Here is a 14,923-nt window from a genome sequence, read left to right on the forward strand (position 1 = left end):
CACTTGTACAGGATGTACCCTCCTGGGAATGTCCTATGATTAGGAGAGTCAGCACTGAATGGATGGCTACAATGTGCTGCTTGTATCAGGTTTATTCCATACTTAGCTTCTTATGCCTAGCAAAATAAGCCAAATCAAATGTGTGTGTTATATATAAGAGTGTTTCATATATAAGAAACACTACTCTGTGCCACTTTTTCAGTTATATGAAGATTGGTGTGATTTAAATGATCTCATAGCTACTTAGGAACAGTTGTACTTTCTTTTTTTCCTCTCAAGTGGTGTGATTGCAATGTCATCATTTTAAAGCCTAACTCATTATCCAAAAGTGATGTCAACCCCTTGAGCCCTAAATAGTCCTTCTTACAAGCTTGCCAATTTCTCACCATCAAATCAAAAGGCCCAGTAACGGTTGTGCCACCTGGTCCTGTTGATTGTGCAGCCACACTCTGTTTGGCAGTAAAAGAGGAAGACTTTCACATCAAACCAGGAAATCCAGCCTTGTTTTTTATCTGCCTTTCTGTCATATCCCATTGTGTGTACTTGATTGGACTGCTTCCTTAGTTTTCAAGTTGTAAGGGTGTAGTCAGGAAATCTTCATAGTATGAGTTTCTCTTATTACTTTCATGGCCTTCTAGGTCTTTTTTAATTTTTATTTTTTTATAGCTGAGCCATTACTTCATCAGGAACCCTTTTCTTGAAGGTAAAATACAACAAAAAGGGAGTCAAGGCTTTGAAGCCTCAAGCACATTTGCTGGATCTAAAGAAATAATATTTAAAAATGATAGTCATTTATTAATTATATAATTTTCAAAATAAAAAATGAAGATAATCATATCTAGATGGAAACATCAAGTTTTTTCTCTACCTTCTTAATATAAGGATATAAAAATTATCATTTATGAAAATATGCCTTTTAAAATCTTTGTGAAAAAGAGAAAATTTATTTTAAGAACTAAAATATGGTAGGTTTTCCTGATGAATTTCTCAGATGACGTCTGTTGTACGAGGGGTGAGGGCTGCAGCTGTTGAGTATGTTGGTGGTCGCCTTGCCATTTAGTTCTGGTTATCCGTTACTGATCTTTAAGATCTGAGGTCACTGTTTCTTAATCAGAACATGCTGTGCTATGACTGCCTAGGTTTCCTCCTTTATCTTTGCCAGGCTTTGACCAGGAGTGTGATGGTAATACCTGCTGTGGGTACGAAAGTGTGTGGTTAGCTTCCACAAAAACTATCCCTAAAAGTCAAGTTTAGCTAAGGTGGCTTCCTTCTGAATTTCTTCCCTACTCCTATACCTCTATCCTTGAAAGTATTGGACTTCCTTTCCTATGTAATTGCTTCTAATTATTCAAGTTCAAAGTCATTTACCTCTTCTGTAGTTATGTTTAGTTCACCAGACAGGTTTTGATTCAACTATGTGTAAAGTACTGTGCTATATTATCTGAGAAATACAATGGTAAACAAGCTGTGGATTCGTTATTTAAGGAACTTATAGTCTAATGCAAAAGGATTTTTGCATATACATGTATCATAGGGATAATTTGATTCTAAGGAGTGGAATCCCACTTGAGCTAATTTAAATAAAAGTAGAGATTAATATAAGAAGCTGGTGAGCAGGAAATTGAGGAAGTCTCATGAGAAAATCAGAACTAATAAGGCAACAAAGGAACCACAGTTTCTCTTTCACCCCTGTGACTAGCCCAGCCACCACACAGTATCTTTTCTTTACCCCTTTTTGCATATGAGCTGTGTTATTCTGCTTCTCTCTGCACAGTAGTCTTCTACCTGCACAGCAGCACACATGGCCCCAAAATGGTACTGCCAGTCCTGTGGCAGTTACATACTAAAGTCTAGATCACAATACAGAATTTCTGTGGTGGAAAATCTTACTGGTCTAGCTTGAGGCAGGTATTTTCCCTCATCAGTAGTTTCAAGCAGAGGTGGGGGTCCAGAGTCCCATCCATGATTCACACCCAATTAGCAGCGCTGTGGGACTCTCTGGGAATGAGCGTGGATAAAACAGATGGCTTGAATGGCTTATCTCTTTGAGTTCTACCTATAGTACAAAACAGAAGTTGTAAGTTCTTCCATAGGAATAAAATAATTTGGGGGAATTTAGAGGAGGTCAGTGAAGGGGGAAATCCAGGATCATTTCTTACAGGACAGAGGCCTCTTTGCTGAAAGATCACTCTGAGAGTAAAGAATAGATGAGGAGGGACATGCCTAGCAGCAGGAGGTCATAATACACTATTGCAGTAAGACAGATGAGATGGGAGAACCTGAAATAAAGAGTTGCAATGGAGGAAACAAAAGAAATGAAAATATTCAGGGGAGATTAAGAAGGTAAATTTTCCCAGATGTGATGACTAATTAGAAATGGGGCATGAGGGAGAAGGATGGAATCTTGGATGAACTTTCAGGGCTCTGACTAGGGGGAGTGGGTGGATGCTGATGGCACTTAACCACAATTCACTGGGAGCCATCTCAGTTCCTTCCACGGTCTTCACTATCAGAAATCCAACTTGCCATTTCCCAAGCTGACTGTGTATGTTCATAGTTCCAAACTTTTGCACGTTACACTTCCTTTCCTAACAGTGGCTTTCTCCTTTCTCTAGTGTTTGCTTGGTGAAATACTCAACTTTTAAACTCAACTCAGTTGTCCACTCAAAAAATGTTCCTTGACTCACAGGCCTCCGTTTTGGTGCTCCCATAGCTTCTATTAGTACTATTATTAGAGCTCTCATCTGTTTGGATTGCAATTGCTTATTTGTTTTACTTGGCCATGAGCTCCTTCAGGACAAGGACACTTAGTGAACATTTGCTGACTGGTCAGATGAGTAGATGGAAATGAATTGATGACCCCAATGTCTTGAGCCAGGTTGACTAGGAAGATGTTGCACCATGACTCAAGCTAGAAAACACACAAGGAGTAATTTGGAACAGAAAATGATGAGAACTAAGGTTCTATGACTTCAAAGTCCATGCTTGACAATAGCATACAACAAGTATAAAAACTCAGATGGAGAATGCCAAATTGAGAAGGCACAGATATTTAACAAAAAAATTGAATAGAATGCACACATTAATGGAATATATTATGTTAGTAGCTTTGGAAGGATCCTTAGGGAGGACATGGAACTCGGCCTCCTCTTTGCTGTAAGCATTGCTTCTCTGACACCCTAGTGCTGCCTTGGGGCCACCATTTAGGGGCAGCTCAAAGAGTATTACAACATTGGAGACTTCTAGTTGTTATTATTTTCTATCTTGTTCTTAGAATTGTCATGAGAGATCTCATTTGAACCTTGTTCACCTCTGTATACATCACATCTACCACATTTTTATGAATCTTAGTTCTGTAATGCTATCAAAACCCAAGTGAGCCCTTGCTAGCTTTTAGGGGTCACTGTTTTTTGTTATACATCACAACATATTTAGTACCTTTAATATTTAGTACTAGACTCTGGTCCAGGATAATTAAAAAGCCACATTGGCTTCCTCGCTGGAATGATCTGCAATTATATAATCAGATTTACAGTTTTAAGAGCTTCCCAACCCTCTTAAATCATCTTTCCCTTTAGAAACTCTTACAGTGGAATTCATGCCTATATTTTCTCAGACCTCTGGGAAATCTGGTATCCTAAAGTCTGGAGTTTACAGTTCCAGCTTCTCTTTCCAGGATGTCATGAGCATAGAGATATCATTGTCACTTTCTCCCAGATTTGTCGTGGTTTCTTCTTGAATATTTAAGGGTAAATCTTGAATAAAATGGGAAAATTTTACAGCAGCTACTGTGAGGAACTTAATAGTGTTTCTTGGCAACACTGAAGGCTAACTGAAGATATATGGCATGAACCAACCTAGAGCAAATTGACATATTTATATTATCAAGCAAAGTCTGGTGGCTTTGAGGGTGGAGGAGGAGGAGGAAAAATGAATAGGTCAGTATAGACTGAGAAGTTCTTGGTTGAACATGGAATTGCCTAGGCTTAATGGGAGGCTGTGGAAATGAGAAACAGAATGGGTTACAGTGCTGCTGGCTTTAATGAGTGTGAAGGACAGCAGGTTCCACTGGAGCGGATGATGGAGTGAGGTGAAAACAGAGGAAGGGAAATTCTGACCTTGGAGGACTGTGGTAGAGATGGGAAGTAGCGGGTGGGGGTCTGTTCTGGTATCGCCTTTGTCTCCTAGCTTTGCACCTTATGGTTGTTGTTAGTCAGTCAGCAATATTTATTGACTGATGGAAGCAAATACTTTGACATTCCATTCCGTTTTGGTAGATATTCAGTTTCTTATAGGGTGGACAGGAATTGAAGAGGTGGTCATTAAATTACATTAAATACATTGAATTGTAATTAGTAGGAAAATCAAACCATGACTAGATTGATAGAAAAAACAAACAGAAGAAATTAGTTTGTTTCATTGAAACATAGGCTCCAAGATTAGCAAACTGAAAAATAACCGTATCCAATCTTTCCCTTTGCAAAAGGAATATTTCATCTTTTTGAGAGCATATTCTTTAAAGACAGCTCTGAGGGAGAAACCAAGTTATGTAATGCTATGGACTCGCATTACCAAATCTATAAGTTTGTACGTTCTTTTCAAGGGGTACTGACCTGGCCGGCTAGAAGGCAAAAAGCAAATCAGGCTGAGGAGGGGGCTCTTTTTTTTGTGACTGTTGGGCTCCACCTGGTGGCCTATAAGTATCAGCTTTGGAAAAAACTGTGTCTTCAACACTGAGAAAATCCTGGTCGAGGCAGATCAAAAGTTAAAGGAATGGAGGAGAATGATCCAGATCCAGGCTTAGGTTACCAAATCGTTCCTTTCCTTGATGAGCACTGTATGCAGTTTTGGCAGTTCTTCCAAAGTTGCCATCTTCAACTGCAATTTCTAGTGCACCTTCTTGAAAATATTACAATGTAGAGGACCTTAGATAACCATCAGCCTCCTCTTATACTCATTAAATCCTTTCAGCTTCCTCTTTGCTCTCTTCATATCAATACCAATTCATTCTTAAATTTCAAGACCTTTTCTTAAATAATTCAGTATTGTTGACTCTTACTTCTTTTCTCCATGCTTTTATCTATTTTCTCTGACAAAAACACCTTTCCTGAGGTCCCATTCCTTAAGTGCTACTTTCTGCTATGTCGTAGTACTGAGCCATAAGAAGCAAAAATAACTTTTTCTCTCTCCTGATTATAGAAAGTAATAGATAAAATATACAGCCAAAGACAAGTGTATTTGCCACACTTCGTTTTTACTTTGTATTGTTAGAAGTTTGGGCCCTCGGTGTAGTTGATGTTTGATTGTTCCCCACTGGTACATTCTCAGGCCTATGATGCCATTATATCTGTTTGCATGGAGTTTCCAACATTGGACCAACATGTATGAGAGCATGTATTTAAGAGTTGTAATACGATAGTGGTAATCACTGCAAGAGTGCATGACTGTCTTCTATACACTGTCTAGTTGTAAGACTAGGAGTTTATAAGAATATTTAGTAGAGAAAAGATGATGAATGGCTGAGAACACTAATCTTGACTATTAAGTGTTCCTGATTTCTTTAAGGCAAAGGGGCCAATTTGAAGGACTTTCTTGTTATATTTTTTTCTGTCTGTAGCTGGTCCCTTCCCTCAATAAGTTTTTAATGGACACATCACCCAGGATAGTAGATCTGATGCTTATTTATAAAGAATGTTTATATGTCTCCCAAGGCCCCCACCTATCATATGTAGGAAGTTGAGAATATTGTTTCAGTGCCATTCAGATTAATTTTACGGTAGGACTCAGTTGTAACGTCATTCATTGTGAATGGGAGGAGTATTCATGGAGGAGCTCTAGTGCTGAAAAATTGAAGTGGTGATCATTATAAATAACTAGGGAGGAAAGCTTTCTCTCTTACAACTATTATTGAAACATCAAATTAAACATTTTTAAATTTTATTTTTTCCAAATACATATATATTAAATATTTACTGTTAAATTTATTCAAATGTGTACTATAGAAAATGAAAATTTCCCAGAGTTTCATCCCTGGAAATGATCACTATTGAGGTTTTGGTATACATTTGACTAAAATATTGTTTTTAAAATATTTATCAACTTTAATTATAAAGCATATTTCACCGGAAAAAGAATATATGTAACACTTACATAATTTTTGAAACCTAATACTAAAACCAACCCGTGAATTCATGAACCAGATTAAGAAATATAACATCACCAATGCTGTTCAAGTCCCCTGTCTGTTCTCCTGTATCCTAAATGATAATTTTTTCCCCAGAGGTAACCACTATCTCAAATATACTAATGAAAATGTACTTGAAAAAATAATTTACCCATATTTATAACCCTAAATAATGTTATTTTGTTTTGCTTGTTTTTGAACCTTATACAAAATACCATGTTTTATATATTCTATCACTTGCCTTTTTTCATTTAACATGTTTCTAAAATATACTCATATATTTAACTCATTTTAATCCATAATATTTCCATTTCCTGAAATATACCATAATTTAGCAATGTACATTTGGGTTGAACAGAGAATTGTGCTCCTGCAAACATTCCAGTGCTCATTAACTGAAGTTTTTCTAGATTCTACTTAAGAATGAAATTACTGGATGATACATAGGTACATGTTTAACTTTACAACTTTCTAGCCAAGCCATTCCCAAAGTGATTGTACCCCTTTTTAGTCGTACCAGCAGTGTGTACGCGGTTCCATTGCTCCACGTTCTTATTAACACTTGTTAGACTCATTTTTTTGCCAGCCAGGTGGGTAAAAATAGTGATAATCATTATGATTTTCATTATTTTTTCCCTAATTACTGATGAAGTTGAACATATTTTTACATACTCATGGTCATGTTTCCTTTTCTAGACAGTGTCTTCATGTTTTTACCCATTTTTTAACAGTTAATTTTTTATTTAGATAATTTTGATTACAGAAATTGCAAAAATGGAGCAGAGAGTTCCTGTGTATGTTTTATCTATCTTCTCATTATGTTAACATCTTACATGACCATGGAATACTTACCAAAAGTAAGCAATTAATCTTGATATGATACCATTAAAATATAGGTCTTACTCAGATTTTATCATTATTTCCACTAACATTCTTTTTCGGTTCTAGAATCTGGGTCCAGAATCACGTATTACAGTTAGCTGTGTCTCTGTAGTCTCTTCAATTTGTGACATTTCTTACTCTTTACTTGTCCTTCATGAACTTGAAACTTTTGAAGAGTACTGGCCAGTGATTTTGTAGAATGTTTCTCAGTTTGTGTTTGTCTAATGTTCTCTCGTGATTAGATCGAGATTAGGCATTATTGGGAAAGATACCGCAGAGGTGATACACATCTTATCAGGGACACATAATGTCAGTAAATGATACTGGTGATGTTCACCTAGATCACCCGGTTAAGGAGGCATCTGCCATGATTCCTAACTTACTACTTTTTTCCCTTGTAATTATTATACAATATTTTTAGAAAGATTTTTGAGTCTGTGTAGTATTCTGTTTCTGCTTAATTTCACCCATTCATTTTAGCATACGTTGGTGCTTTTACGCATTTTTAATTGGGCTGTTTGTCATTTGATTTTTTTGGAGTTAAAAATATATATTCCAGAAAGTAATCTTTTTAGCAGTCACTGATACGGAAATTATCTTCTCTCCAGTTTATGAGTTGTCTTTTCATGTTATTAATGGTGTCCTCTGAAGAACAGATGTTTGAAGTTGTCTTTTCTTTTTGCTGCTGGCATGTAGAATTACAGTTAAATTTTGTACATTATCCAATCCAGCCATCTTGCTGTATCCCCTTATTAATTTCAGTACTTGGGATGTAATTTACTTTGGCTCTTCTATGTAGATAATCGTATCATTGGTAAGTAATGAGAGATTTATTTCTTCCATTCTAATCCGTATGACTTTTATTTATTTTTCTTATCTTGAATTGGCAACTCACAATTGGAGAGGAGGTATTTTCTACACAGTAACTGATAAAAGTTCAGTTTTGAATAAAAGCAGTAGTAGCAGGCATTTTTTTTATTCCTGATTTTTTGATGTGTTAGTAAGTTTGCTAATGTGGCAGCTAATTATGGTAGGACTGGATAATTTACTGAAGTATTTATCTTTGGGTTTTATTTGTTTTTGCCATCCTCAGTTTTCTTAGCTTTGGCATTTCAAGGAAGAATAGTATGCCTCTCTAATAGGTTCAAAGCATTAGTTTGTTTATTTACATATTCAGTCACCAACATGTGTTGGACACCAAAGGCATATAAGTCTCAGTGATATACAGAAATAAAGAAATGTTTATTCTTTTTATGGATGATCCCCCCCATCTATTGATAAGGAAGAGACATACCTAAAGCACCATGACACAGCTAGAAAGTGGCACATGCAAGAAAGAGGATATAACCAAAGGATAGGGACAGTACTGACGAGATAGATCCACTCTAGGAGACAGGGATGGCTTCCTGGCCTTGCTGCCATATTCCATGAAGATGAAATGATCTGGGTGTATGCTTTGTGGGCCTAGTTCAACATGGAAATTATAAAGGGAGCACCTTTAGGATAGAATTATGTTGCTTAAGGAAGGGCCATTTATAGTATTCTTATGCTCTAGAACCCAGCAGTTCCATGTCAGGGTATAGTGAATACCTCTACAAGATATGTGATGCTAACAGTACTAAGATTTTATTTTTGGTAGTAAGAGCTTTACATTTTCTGTTGCAGAGTGAATGGAGGGAGAGGGAAGTTTGCTTCTCATGGATGATCTTTTAAAATATTTTGTAGTAGGATGCTTTTAGCAGCAAATTATAAAAATGCCTGACCCAGAGTGACTTAATAAGAGAAAATATTATCTCACATAAGTGGGAGTTCAAAGGTTGTGCAACTGCAGACCCACTAAAGTCAGTGACTGGATGATGTTACCAGATTGCCTTTTGCTGTCCTCAGCAATCCAGTAGTGGTTTCTCTATGGTTGTGAAGATGGCTGCCAGTACGATTAGGCTACCTGCTTTCTTGATGACATATGACACAAAAAGGGAGACCCTGTCTGCCACCAATGCTGTTGACTACAGTCACCAGCGGAGGCCATACACTGAATTTATTAGAATACTTAGTATCTGTCTGTGGAGTTGAAGGTGAGCTGTATTTCTTGTATGAAAAAGACTAGATTTCTGTGAGGAAGGAGACAGAAGTGAATGCTAGGTAGCAGACCAATAGTGGGCACTATAGTTTTTGTTATAATTATTTTTTCTATAATTTTTAAACTAAAGAACCTCCAACTTTGTGATATTAAAAGAAGCTTAGAAAATAGATTAAAAAATCACTCAGAATTCTCTCTTAAATAATTAACACCATTTGTCCCTTTCAGCATTTTCATAAATGTTTTTACATAGTTAAATTATACTCTACATATATCTTCAAAATTCTTTTTCTGAAATACATAAAAAATTGAAAAATATGACATGGTTTAGTTTATCATTTATCTGTTGCTCAACATCTAAACTACTTTTACTCCTTTTCTGCTCCACGGTTTTTACAATAAACTTAATTTTAATTAATTAATTAATTAATTAATTAATTAATTAATAGGAATAGGGTCTTGCTGTGTTGCCCAAACAGATCTCGAACTCCTGGGCTCAAGCGATCTTCCCACCTCAGCCTCCCAAAGTTCTGGGATTACAGGCGTGAGCTGCCGTGTCTGGCCATAAAAAGAAACTTTATTTTTCAGAACAGATTTAGATTTACAGAAAATTGTCAAGATAGTACAGTTCTCATGTGCCCCTTCTCTCCCACCTCCAAAACTAGTTTTTTCTCTTAACCAATATTGATACATTATTAATGGAAGTCCATACTTTCTTCAAACTTTGTTGTTTTTAAAAATCTAATGTCCTTTATCTGTTCCAGGATCTCATATTACATTTAGTTGTCTTGTCTCTTTAGATTCCTCTTGGCTATGAGATCTTCTAAGTTATTTTTGAAGGACATATCTTAATGCAGAATAGGATGAAATGTGGTTTTTAAGAGAATCACCAGATATTTTGACATAGCATTGAATCATAGTTGTCCTAAAGCAGCTGTTAGCTTTTCAGACAGTAAGTAGAAGACAGAAACTACTTAGAAAGTTGTAACATTTGAACTACATTACATAAAAGGGAAAGTTACTTTCATGATTCATTTTAAATAGAATTTACAATGAAATTAAATTTAAAATATAAAAATAAACCCTTCTGCAAGACAAATACACAATGTAAAAGTCAGTTCCCTAGTAGAATTTGACTTTATTTACATACCAAAGAATTCTGGTTTTCAAGGTGACAGAAGAGTTCATGAGTAAGCAGACAGGATAGGATTCTTTTCTTTCCTTCCCCTTCCCCTTCCCCTTCCCCTTCCCCTTCCTCTTCCTCTCCCCTCTCTTCTTTTCTTTTGACAGAGTCTCACTCTGTCGCCAGGCTGGAGTGCAGTGGTTTGATCTCGGCTCACCGCAACCTCTGCTTCCTGGGTTCAAGTGATTCTCTTGCCTCAGCCTCCCAAGTAGCTGGGATTACAGGCACGCATCACCACACCCAGCAATTTTTGTATTTTTAGTAGAGACGGGGTTTCACCGTGTTGGCCAGGATAGTCTCGATCTCTTGACTTCGTGATCCGCCCACTTGGCCTCCCAAAGTGCTGGGATTATAGGCATGAGCCACTGTTTCCGGCCAAGATAGGATTCTTTCTAGGGCATCTAAGGCCCCTAAAGCATGAGCTCTTTCAGCATGCTGATCTGTTAGATTTTTATCTGCCATAAGCTGTCCAGTCTATGCTGCTGTAAAATAGATCTCCAATGAAAATCCATAATAAATTTATTTAAATAAGGAACTTGAGAAATGTTCTCTGGAACTTGTAAAATAAATGTTAATTACTACTAATAGGAACTGGGAGTCATTAATCACATTTGGAAACCACAACTAAAATATAATTTTGTCTTTATGAGCCATGTTGTAATTTGAGTAAACAAATTGAGACTCTTCGGACTCAGAGTATAACCTGGTAAAAAATTTTGTCAGAACACAAAGCTCCAAAAAAGACAAAAAAATTTTTTTTTCTCCTTAATTTTCTAAAGGTCCAGTAACTGGTATGACAGGACCGTTTTAACAACTAATATCAGGTCCATCACTTCACTTTCTTCCTTTTATCCTCCCTCCTCCTCACCCTCCCACCACTCCATTCGTGGATCTAGTGCTCAGTGCCAGTCTTTGTGGAGGAATTTCTCCATCTCTTGGTACACCTCAGTTCATCACCTTGCAGTTTTTCAGAAAGGGCTTATGAGAACTATATTCCCTGAGTTCTTGTATTTAGAAATCTTTATCTTTGAAATCTAGTAACTCCACTAGAATATATTTCATTGATGATTTTCTGTAATTTTCTTTCCTAGGACTTACCCTTTCTGTAAACCTAAACCTAAATTTTCTTTATTTCTGAAAGGTTTTCTTAATGACCTAGGAAAATGTTTTCTTTTCCTCATCTCTAGCTCCTTCCTTCAGTTATGCTGAAGCTCCTTCCTTCAGTTATGCTGAAGGAAGGAGCTAGAGTTGAAGAACAGAAAATCTTTTCTGGCTGGGTGTGGTGGCTCACGCCTGTAATCCCAGCACTTTGGGAGGCCGAGGCCGGCGGATCACGAGGTCAGGAGATCAAGACCATCTTGTCTAACATGGTGAAACCCCATCTCTATTAAAAATACAAAAAATTAGCTGGGCGTTGTGGCAGGCGCCTGTAGTCCTAGCTACTCAGGAGGCTGGAGCAGGAGAATGGTGTGAACCTGGGAGACGGAGCTTGCAATGAGCCGAGATCGCGCCACTGCACTCCAGCCTGAGCGACAGTGTGAGACTGTCTCAAAAAAAAAAAAAGAAAATGTTTTCTGTTCCAAAGAATCTTAGAAAATGTTTTCTATTCCTCCTCTGTAGCTCTGTATTTCAAGGATGCCTGGAACTCCTTGGTCTGCCTTTCACATCTGTCTGTTTTCTTTGTTATCTTTTTAAACTCTACTTGCCCAGTTTCATTTTCCTCAGTTTTCTCAAGATTTTACTCTGTGATCCTTGTTGCTTTCAAATAGTGTCAGTTCTTCATTAGGTACTTCCAGTGTGACTTTCATTTTCTGTGATGATTTTATTGTTCTTTTCTACTTATTTCCTGAGATCTAGAAACCTAGTTTTTGTTTCCTTTCATGACTTATTTATTCCTTATGCACTTGCATCTTTGCTTCAAGCTCTCGTTTTATAAAGCTTATATTTTTGGGAGTTCTTGAGAATATTTTTGGGAGTTCTTAAGAATATCTTTGGTCATTTCTGTGGTTATATGCTTATAGAGATTGTTTTGTCCTTCTGCCATTTCTTTTTCTTGCTCCCTTTTTTCTTTTTTAAATGTGGTTTTTTTTTTTTTTTTTAATAGAATGTTTGAATGGTTCCTTCTACCTCCCCTCCCTGAAATCTTTAAATAATGCGTTCTTCCTGGACTTTAGTATTATGTTTCAGAAACTGGACATTATAAAATGCTTTTTGTCTAAGTTTTTAGCCCCTTTTCTATTTTAGGCGTAAGATAATCGTTTTGGGCCATACTGTGTCCTGGAGGATAGCATTCCAACTTCACCCACTCTTAATTTCAACACAAGAATAGTATGGTCACTGTGTTCTAGGTCTGCCTTGCAAACACTGAGACTCCCACCACACAGAAGAATTTGTTTCTTTTTTTATTAGTGTAGTTCTCTAATAAACTGTATGTGATATATCTCATTGTTTATACTTCTCCCAGAAGCCATGTATGCTATCTAATTAATGGATGGTTAGTTATTTTATGTAACTTTTAATACTATTAGGTAGAATCAGAAGAAATTGTGTTTTATATGTTAATAAATAGTCAAATACTGGCAATTTCATATGCCTCAAAATAATGTATGATTAACTTCTTTATATTATTATTGCCATTCTTGAATTATTAATTCTGAGTAACCTCTCAGTTGGCTTGAGTTAAACATAAATTTTTTTTAGAAGGAAAGTACATAGCATATTTTATGCCTTTTAATATCAGTCAGGGTTCTTGTAGTCTCAGATTCCAGTTCAGAGGAATCATAATTGTGTCCCCAGAGGTACTAAAACCTTTCAACTACAGAGATGAGCATTATGAAGGCAGAACTAAATATTTTGTGTGTGGGTCTTAAGTGTGATGTTGAAAGGCCTGACTCCTCCCTTGCATTCTTTCTTCTCAAACCGTGTACACTGCCTGTAGGATGCTAAGTCAGAGCACCAATGCATCCTGGAGGATGGTACTCCCCCTCACAACTGATGCCTCCTGGTTAGTCCAACAGCTTAGTAGTCAGATCATTACATTATTCCAGTCAGTGAAATGTGTGCGCTTTGCTTCTTCCAAAAGGTGAAATCCTGAATTACAAGCAATGTTGAGTGAGATAATAGCTTAAAAGATATTTCATAAATCTGAGGATTGTGGTGTTTACATAGCAATATAGGTAGAAGAAATGCAGATAGCAAACCTACAGTAAGCGTCTCTTTTAGTGGAGGAATTACTGCCTTTCCCATCCTGGAAGAGCTCAGTGGATGCGATCTGATGTGAAGTAGTTGGGGGTCCTCCTGGCATGGTTCCGTGTCAGGTGCTCAGAGTTGGTTGCTGCTGCTGGCAAGCTAGCGTCCTGCAAGGATGGTATCCAGGTCAGCATTAGTGAGAAGTGAATGTTGTGGAGTGCATTTCCTGCTGCCTTGTGCTTTGTTCCTATGTCCCTTGAACAAGCACTGCAGTGATGGGGACATGCATGGGCAGGCCATCTTGCCTCTACAGTGGAAGCCTTTCACTGTGTGCTCTCATGGAGCACAAATAGTTATAACCTGTCTGGACTCATTTCAGTGGGCCCATTTCATCCACATGTCTTTTCCCTAGATGTCCTTGTCACCAGTACTCCAATCTTTCTTCTTTCAGGTTTCTATCCATCTGGCTAAACTTGTAGTCACTGCCTGTCAGCCTATCAGGTTGTCCTTCCTCAGCTAAAGTGGACCACGGACATATGGCTTGAAGTTCTGCCCATTGGGAGAAAGTTTCTGCTATACTGTCTTTTCAGAGACCATCCCTTACAATGGATTTAATGCTATCATGTCTATTTATGACTCATGACAATGGAGGGTCAGTTGGAACTAGGCATTCAAGGTACTCAAACCTTTCTGCATCCTCCTTTATATCGTGTGTGTTTGGGTTCTCTGAATCTTACTCTCTCTGATTAGTGTCCCACGTTTCACCTAAGTGACTTAATGAGACCTTAAATTCAGTGGTGTAATGATTCATCACCCTTTCAATAAGCTTTTTCCGTCTTGGGCTGGCAGCTACAAGAGATTCAAGATACTTTTTTGATGGACATACTAAGTCCCTGAGTTTCAGTCTTAGAAATGAATTTAGAATGAAGAATTTAGAGATGAAGCATGTAATTCTTTGTTTCTCCCCCTTTTTCTGGCTCTTCAAGCCTCTCACTGTTTCTGTGAGCCCTTTGATATCCTTTCAGTAAATTTCTTTTTTTCTTTTCCAGCCAGCATTGGTCTTCTGTGCTTACAAACAAGGACTTAGACAGACTGTTAAAGATGTTGATATTAGGAGACGAATGTAGGAAACAGAACCTCAGGGACCTGTGAGAACAGTAAATGAGTTAGATGGGTTGGAACTAACTCAGGTTCCATTAATTTTCAGAATACAAAATAATTTTTAAAATGACTAATTATTACCTGTCATCACCAGAATAAAGTTGTTTTTAAGGTAAACAACATTGTTATAAGTATTCATCTTGTACTCACAGTGTTGAATTCCTGTGTCCTTCAAATTTCAAAGGTTGTGATAATAGGTCCCCCATATCTTCAGTTGGAACTTCATTCTAGTGAACACAGGTAA

At 37.2% G+C, this 14,923-nt stretch overlaps 1 protein-coding gene across 1 annotated transcript in view; it reads left to right on the forward strand.

The window, feature by feature from the left end:
- DIS3L2 (DIS3 like 3'-5' exoribonuclease 2) overlaps positions 1 to 14,923 on the forward strand; it is a 441,955-nt gene that overhangs the window by 183,966 nt on the left and 243,066 nt on the right.

Source organism: Papio anubis, chromosome 10 (genome assembly GCF_008728515.1).
Source record: "Papio anubis isolate 15944 chromosome 10, Panubis1.0, whole genome shotgun sequence".
Lineage (NCBI taxonomy): Eukaryota > Metazoa > Chordata > Mammalia > Primates > Cercopithecidae > Papio > Papio anubis.